At 44.3% G+C, this 8,999-nt stretch overlaps 1 pseudogene across 1 annotated transcript; it reads right to left on the bottom strand.

Moving 5' to 3' along the window:
• Positions 1-2,084: 2,084 nt before the first annotated feature.
• Positions 2,085-7,704, bottom strand: LOC311609823 (elongation factor 1-alpha 1-like; annotated as a pseudogene). The gene is made up of 2 exons: positions 7,647-7,704; positions 2,085-3,541 (listed from the first exon to the last, which is right to left on the bottom strand). The product of its transcript is annotated as an elongation factor 1-alpha 1-like (transcript).
• Positions 7,705-8,999: the final 1,295 nt, after the last annotated feature.

Raw genomic sequence — 8,999 nt, 5'->3', positions numbered from 1 at the left:
TTGGGACCAGTGAACCCACTGAGAGCGTCTCCCAATAAACCTGTGGTTTTACACACTTTAGTACATCTTGAATTAGCTCATTTCGCAGCAGAACAGTAACGTATTGCCTTCCTGGAGAACTAAGGAGGATAAGTGACCACTGAAAAGTAACTTGAAGAAGTCTGCATTTTGTTAATTGCTTGAGCCCACCTAGGTAGTTACTCTAAATGTTCCGACTTGGAAGGAAAATATTTTTGAAGAACTCCAGAAACCAATGGACAAGAGGGAAATACCATTTACAGAGCGTGTGTTTGAACACTAAATAACCAGCTGGTGGCGCTGTTTTAAAAGTGGAGGAATTGTTATGAAGGGGTGCTGTTTTCTCCCAGTTCTCTGGGCGGTGGTGGCGCACGCCTTTAATCCCAGCACTCGGGAGGCAGAGGCAGGCGGATCGCTGTGAGTTCGAGGCCAGCCTGGTCTACAAAGTGAGTCCAGGACAGCCAAGGCTACACAGAGAAACCCTCTCTCGAAAAACCACAAAAAAAAAAAAAAAAAAAAAAAAAAAAAAAGCAGTTAGTCAAGAGAGATAGACAGTTTGAGCAAAAGTTTGTAGACAAACAAAACAGAGAATGACTGAACTGGACTACCTGAAGGTGAGGGAGCAGGCCAATGGGTTCTGTGTTGTAGATTTTAAAGATGTTTTAATGAATATTTATGTGGTGGTGACATTCATGAGACTAAGTTGCCCTTTTATCCCTCCCAGTCATGGTAGACTGTCTCCCTTTTAAGACGTTTCTTCCCATGATCCTCCAGAAAACTCTATAAAAAGAACAGTAAATACCACCATTTGAGTGGTATATGTAAATCAGGTAATTTGGGACTGTAGACCCTTGGTTACCACGCACGTGTTAGAGAATTTCGGACACTTGGTTACTATACATGTCTTAGAGAATTTCCAAGTTTCTTAGTTTTTATATGATAAGAACAAGCTAACTGCTTCAAGGATGTTTAACCGCAAAGGGGCTCTGAGGACAGGGAGAACAACCCACCAAGATGCAGGTATAGTTTCCCTTAGCTCCCTCTTGTCCTAGTTAGCTCAACGTGGTAACTTTACACAGCCTAGAGTTACTTGAGAGGAGGTCTGCTAGATAAGATTGGCTTGCAGCCATGTCTGACAAAGAATGCCTTCACTGATGATTGATGTAGAAGGGCCCAGTCCACTATGGGTGGTATCCCAAGGCAGGGGAACCTGGGCCGCAGAATACAACTAACTAAGCAAGAGCCTGCAACTGAACTAGCCAAGCAGCGTTTTTCCACGGTTTCTTCTTTAAGCTCCTACTTGAGTTTTTGCACTGAGTTCCATTAATGGTAGACCTGAAATTATAAGCCACATAAACCCTTTCCTTTTCAATTTTGCTTCTGATAAGTGTTTTATCACGGAAAAGATACTAGAACACCTCACATTGACCTCCTTGTCTACTCGGAATTAGAATCTTTTTGGAGTTGGGCCTAGCTGGCAGACTCTGGCCACTGAGTAGGTGAAGGGCCCTGAGTGGTATACGCCAAGGTCCCACTCTCTCCTGACCCACCGAAATGTGAACAAGCCACCTAGTGACTGCCTGCTTTGATGGGCTGAGTCTCTGAAACTGTCATAGTTTTCTCACCATTATGGACCGTATACCATGACCAAAATTAACCTCTCCTTCCTCAAGGTGCTTTTCTTAGATATCGTACCACAGTGATGTCTATGTAACTGATAGGGAAGATAGTTTACCTGGACTCTCTATGTGACCTGAAAACTGCTTCAGCCATGAACTTCTTATTTCCAAAGTCTTTTTTTCCCCTATTAAACTTGTTTTAATGGGTCTCAAAATTCTCTGACAGATTTTTGGCCAAGTTGTTTCCATTAAAATTACTGATTTTGAAAACTAATAACTTAAAACTGACACACACACACACACACACACACACACACACAGACACACAAACACAGACACACACATGGTCCATAAAACAGTCTCCTTTCCTTCTGAAGGCTTTAAGGTGCATTGTTATCATTAAGCTGCCTTTTACTATCGAACTTAAATGGACAATTGAGACAAACCGTTCTGAGACAGTTCTTCCATCACTGAGTTAGACTGGGGTAGCAGGTGCTAGGGATAATGTTCACTTAGCCTTCTGAGCTTTCTGAGCAGACTTGGTTACTTTGCCAGCTCTGAAAGCCTTCTTGTCCATAGCTTTGGTGACACCTGCAGCAACTGCCTTCCTCATGTCACGAACAGCAAAATGACCCAGTGGAGGATAGTCAGAGAAGCTCTCAGGACACACAGCCTTGCCAGGGACCATATCAACAATCGCTGCTGCATAAAGAGACTTTAAGAATTTAGTGCCATCTTCCAGCTTCTTGCCAGAAGGACGATCATAAATCTTTTCTTTAAGCCCAGCAAACTTGCACACTATGCGAACAGTGTGACAGCCCAGTACAGGAGGAGCATAGCCAGCACCCATGTAGTATGGATGCTTCAGGATAATCACCTGAGCGATAAAGCCAGCTACTTCCATTGGTGGACCAATTTTGCTGGCACCAGCAACGTTGCCATGTCTAACATCTTTGGCGGACACGTTCTTTACATTGAAGCCCAGATTGTCCCCAGGAAGAGCTTCACTCAGTGCTTCATGGTGGATTTTAACAGACTTGACTTCTGCTGTGACATTGACTGGAGCAAAGATAACCATCATGCCAGGTTTGAGAACACCATTTTCAACTTGATTCACAGGGATAGTGCCAATACCACCAATTTTATAGACATCTTGGAGGAGCAGTTCACAGGGTCTTGTCAGTTGAACGAACTGGTGGCAGGATACAATCCAAAGCTTCCAGCAGTGTGGTTCCACTGGCACTGCCATCTTTGTGGGTGACTTTCCACCCCTTGAACCAAAGCTTATTAGCCCTTGGCTCCAGTATGTTGTCACCATTCCAACCAGAAATAGGCACAAATACTACTGTGTTAGGGTTGTAACCAGTTTTCTTAATATAGGTGCTGACTTCCTTAATGATTTCCTTTTATCTCTTCTGGCTGTTGTGTGGCTCAGTGGAATCCATTTTGTTGACACCGACAATCAGCTGTTTCACACCTAAGATATAAGCCTGAAGTGCATGCTCATGGGTCTGCCCATTCTTGGAGCTTCAAATTCACCAATACCAGCAGCAAAAATCAGGACAGCACAGTCAGCCTGAGATGTGCCTGTAATCATGTTTTTGATGAGGTCTCCGTGTCCTGGGGCATCATCAGTGATAGTCACATAGTATTTGCTGGTCTCAAATTTCCATAGGGAGGTGTCACTAGTGATACTACTTTCACGCTCAGCTTTCAGTTTGTCCCAGACCCAGGCGTACTTGAAGGAGTCTATTCCCTTCTTGGCTGCCTCCTTTTCAAACTTTTTGATGGTTCAGTGTCGATTCTACCACATTTGTAGATCAGGTGGCTGGTTGTGGTGGACTTGCCGGTATCTTTGTGTCCAATGATGGTGATGGTGTGAGTCTTCTCCTTTCCAATTTTGGCTTTGAGTTACTGGTGGTTTTCACAACACCTGTGTTCTGATGGCAAACCCATTGCAGGATGTGGGGACATCTTATTTCCAAATTCTGTTTTTCCTTTTTCACCCACAGCATTGATCAGCCTTCTATATAATATGTAAACTCAACTGCTCAGCATCTTTTTGGTATAATGAGGATCTCTCTTGTTAGAGTGTAATTTCTCAGTGGGCAGAAGTCTGTATCCATTCTACACATTTTCCTGCCCATAATGTTAGGATTCTGCTTTACCCTGCCTACATGTGATGTCATCACTTACCTGCCGTGGGGGGAAGTGATCCTGCCCAGGGCTATATAAAAGGACAGACCCTCCTCATGGTCTCTCTCTCCTTTCTCTCTCTCTCTCTCTCTCTCTCTCTCTCTCTCTCTCTCTCCTTTCTCTCTCTCTCTCTCTCTCTCTCTCTCTCTCTCTCTCTCTCTTTCTCTCTCTCTCTCTCTCTCTCTCTCCTTTCTCTCTCTCTCTCTCTCTCTCTCTCCTTTCTCTCTCTCTCTCTCTCTCTCTCTCTCTCTCTCTCTCTCTCTCTCCCCTCTCTACTTCCTCTCTCTCTTTACCTCCTCTACCCCCCAATACTTCCTCTCTCTCTACCTCCTCTATCACCCCTTTCTCTACTTCCTCTCTCTCTCCTTCTCCCCCCCCCCCCCGCCTCTTTCTCTGGGGTACCCTTTCCCCCTTTTCCTTCTCCCCTCCATGCTCATTTAATAAACTCCTTTACAACATAATATCTGCTGCCTGGTACCATCTTATATCTTATCACCTTACACCTTACTGCGTTATTCTTTAAACCATAACATTGGTGTTTTTAATTAACAAATATAACACTTAGAGCCTAGGCCAGTTCCTGAACTGAACGGGGTAGAAGAACACGTGTGTTGCATGTGGTCAGAATGAGAAGTCAGAGTCAGAGGGAAAAGAAAAAGAAGAGGAAGGGTAAGGTTTGCATCTCTTTAAACTTCTAACCCATGTGTTCTCATTTTATTTCCCTCCCTCCTTCCTCCCTCCTCCCTCCCTCCCTCCCTCCTCTCTCCTCCCTCCTCCCTCCCTCCCTCCCTCCCTCCCTCCCTTCCTTTCCTCCCTCCCTCCCTTCCTTTCCTCCCACCATTCCTTCCTTCCATCTTCTTTCTATTACTTCACTCTTTCTTTCTTTTTCTACATGCCCCTCCCTTTCTGACATTATCTCCCTGTGCAGCACAGACCTTGAACTCACTCTGTTGCTCAGTTTACTCTTCAGCTTGCAGTTCTCTGACCTAGGAGGAGCTAGATTAAAGAAATGAAGGATGCATGCCAAGCGTGGTGGCACATGCCTTCCTTTAATCCCAGCACTCAGGAGGCAGAGGCAGGAGGATTACTATGAGTTTGAGGCCAGCGTGGTCCATAAAATGAGTCCAGGACAGCCAATGCTACATAAAGATACCCTGTCTCAAAACAAAACAAAACAAAAAAGAAAAAGGATGTATGTTATGGGTCGCTATAATGCCTGCTTTCCATATTGTATTTTCTAAGTATTTAATCTATCTATGTCATTATATTCTCTCTCTCTCTCTCTCTCTCTCTCTCTCTCTCTCTCTCTCTCTCCATTCTTTTCATCAAACAAACATTGTTTCCCTATGTTCTCTCTTGTTGTTCTCTGGCCTCCTGCATTATCTCTTCTGGACTGTACTCCTGTGATAGCATCAATTCCTCACACAGTGGGATTTCCCAGGAAGGCAGAAGAGAAGGGAGATACAAGGATGGGGGAGGAGTCATGACAACAAGAGAGGAAAAGGGAGGAAGGAGAGTGATAAGAGAAGATGAGAGGAGAGGGGTCAGCAGCTGGGAGTCCCACACCCCACAGCTCTATGGCTGCCTCTCAGTTGGGCAAGATGTGATAAGGAACTTCCAGCAGTGTAGGGGTGGGGTGGAGGGTGGAGAGTGAGAGGGTGGGACCTGAGGCAAGGAATCCCCAGAATGGGCTCAGATTCTAGACCTGCAATCACTCTGATTCTGACTTCCAGGAACTGGGAGGGCTTGGATCCTAATGCTGCCAATGGGGCCTCCCTGAGCAATTCCTCCCACACATACCAGACTCTAGTAAAACCTCCAAGTTTCCTAGGAAACCAACAAACAGAGAGTTTGACTCCATGTCTCTGGAAGGTAGCTATCCCAGACAGACACTCCTTTGCCTAGACATTTTCCAAAGGGTTTTCTTTCTTACTGAAGGTAAGAAAAGAACAACAGGAAGAAAGAGAACAGGACATTTCATCATAGATTTCTGTCTCTGTTCAGACAAACAAGAGAACACGGATCTTGGTTTCCATAGAGGAGAACTGAAACCTAAGAAAATTAGTTTCCCAACAATAAAGACGCAGCAAGGATATGGCTAGTTGACCGAGGTGACCAAGTAGGCATTCTGATTTAGGTCTCATTCTGTGGTAGGAGGCTGGGGCCTGTCATGAGAGAAGAGGAGACTGGGCCAGGACCCATGATCTGACAGAAGAGGGTAAACCTGGACATTTGAGTCTGACAGAGGGAAGGAGTAGGAATAGCATGTAAATCTGAGGGGGGAGGATGGGTCCTGGACACTAGAATCTGGGAGCGGATTGATGGGACCTGGATACCTGGTTATGAGGGAGGAAGGCAGTTCTGGATCTGTGGTGTGAGGGAAGAGGGCAGGGGTCTGGCACCCTCTGTCTGAGGTAGGAGGGCTGGAGTTTGGACCTCTGGCTCTGGTGGGGATCTTGACACCTGGATCTGACGGAGGAGGTCTGGAGTCAATAATCTTGAGTTTGAGGGAGGAGGTATGGATTCTGAAGCTCTGGGACAAGGGAGGAAGACTAGAGCTTGGACCTCTATGTTTGTGGGAGGAAGGCTAAGGTTTGGACTTACAGACTGAAGGAGAAGTATAGAAAAATTTTAATGTAGCATCATGGCTGCTCTGCCTAGAGAACACATCCAAAGACCTCCTATGTCTTTTTGATACTACTGGATTGCAGACACACCCTTAGTACACACCCTTAATCTCAAACAATTAAGATAAAGTTAGGTTGCAGAAGGTAGCAATCACGTTTGAAAGTGATGTCTAATTGAGGGGCAGACAAAGCGACAAATCAAAAATATTTGACAAAATAATTCATAGATAGGACATGCCTATCAGGAGAACCAAGAGGAAAGAGAGGTGACTTAAGACAACAGGGTAGAGAGAAGGTGAGAGGAGGCAGTTTTGCTGGGACAGTTTTACAGAGACAGGTTGTAGAAAGACCACACTAGAAGCAGTTGAAGACAGACAAGCCAGAGAATGGGAAAGAGGGAGAAGATTAGAATAGATTGCTAGGCTTAGTTTGAGGCCAAGAAGAGCAATTCAGTCAGTAGGCAGTTCGAATCAGTCGGCTTAGAGAGAAGTTTTGAGCCAGACAGTTGAGTTGAATCAGCCAACCAGAGTTCAGAAATAAGTAGAAAGGGTGAGCTTATTCACCAGTAAGTCTCAGAGGTTGAAAATATTCTAGCCCTTGAAAAGTTTGTATGGAGGCTAGAAATTTCTAGAACTAAACCTAAACTAGCCCATAGATGCAGTAAGCCTCCAAGATAACAATTACAACAGCAGAATTAAAAAATAATTTTACAAAGGATGGACTTGATACTGGAAAAAGAAAAGGAAATCTTGGCTCATTTTTTAAAATTAATTTTACCTTTCATTTTTACAATTCTGGATGTTGCACACCCTTGAAGGTCAGAGGACAATTTGTAGCAGTTAATTTTCATTTTTCAGCATGTTGCCCTCAGGGATCTTATTGTGGAAGGCACTTTCCTTAGGCATGAGATTGTAGTCCGCATACAAAAGCTAGCTGATCATAAACGTGCCAGCATGTAGCAGCCTCCATGATTTCTGTTATGCTTCTTTGCTTCTGAAGTGAGTTTCTTACTTGGAGGCAATGTTGTGTGAAAGAGCTAGCTCGCTTGCCTTCAGGTTCTTGCCATGAATTTCCACAGGAATAGGCCGGGACGTGGATATATATGCCAAATATATCATTTCCTCCTAAAAATAGCTTTTGGTCATGATGTTTGACACAGCCGCAGAAATGAAATGAGACTTCTCACCAGTCTTGAGGGCTCCCTTACACTCATGCACCGTCACCTTGTTCCTCCGGCTTGCCATCGTGGGTGTTAGAGAGACACAGACCCTGCTTATATCGTACTCGCTCACATGTAACTTGAAAGGCTCATTCCCCAGAACACCTCTATCTATAAAATAATATTATTTTGCCATTCCTCACAGCGCACCCATTAAGATTGAGGGCTCATAGCATAGGGGACATGAAATGGTGCTACCCATTTGTGGAAATTACTTTTGCCTTGTTGTGACCACAATACCAGACAGAAACAACTCAAGAGAGGAAAGATTTCCTTCAGTTCATGGTTTTCTTTTCTTTTTATTTTATCTTTTTGGTTTTTGAGATAGGGTTTCTCTGTGTAGCCTTGTCTGTCCTGGACTCACTTTGTAGACCAGATTGGCCTTGAACTCACAGAGTTTTGCATACCTGTCGTGTATGTAAACATGCTTTTGTTTTAATCCCAAGTGTGGGATATGGGGGCTGCTCCAGCTCGTCCACAACTGATAGTTGCTTTTAGAAAGGGCTCATGATGTTTGTCAGCTATGAAGTACCTTGTGTGGGGGCATGGTCTTTGCTAGTGGGGATAAACACCAGACCCAAAGGGAAACTGGGGGCTCTGAGAATGAAGAAGCTGGTGTTTCCCCTATTACACCTAGTTGCTGTTGATGCAGTGTGGCAAGAAGTGTGAGATCCAGAAATGAGGACTGGACTTGCCCCAAAGAACCAGATGACCCTTAAGAGCAGGAAGCATCTAAGGAAAAGTACTACCCCTTTCCCCATTACCCTTCTTTCTCCTCTATCTAGTACTGGGGTGTTGGAAGAGATTGGGGTGGAAAAGGGGGAAAGACATATAAGGAACCCAAAATAAAAATAGATTTTAAAAGTACACCAACAATTGGTGCACAACATGGGGTGCCACTTGTAGGCTTTGAAACCTACTTTATTTGGGCTTCTTTAATGCTTATATCTTCCTTTCAACCCACTTATCCTAAATAGGAAAGAAAAGAGATTAATGAGAACTGGAGAAGTAGACCTTTTAAACTCAGTTCCTTGGAGTGATTCCACTCTTAAACATCAGGATCCCAGCAGAACTGTTAAACAGCAAACCGGCAATTCAGCAAAGGTGACTGCAACAACAGCAGCAAGAATCCAGAGCAGAATCCAGAACCCAGAGCAGCTGCTGGGACCTAGAACCTCAAAGCATTCTCTGGAGCATTTCTTTCTAGGAACATCTTGAAGCAGAATGATGAACAGGCAAATGATAGGAATTAGTGCCAAGACCAAAAAACCAATCTCATACATATATTTTCCCTCAGAGTCTGTATTAGGATGTTTACCA

This window comes from Acomys minous (genome assembly GCF_964271855.1).
Source record: "Acomys minous genome assembly, chromosome: 2".
NCBI classification, from domain to species: Eukaryota; Metazoa; Chordata; class Mammalia; order Rodentia; family Muridae; genus Acomys; species Acomys minous.
The sequence above is the reverse complement of the archived record's forward strand: the minus strand, read 5'-3'. Positions and strand labels throughout refer to the sequence as shown.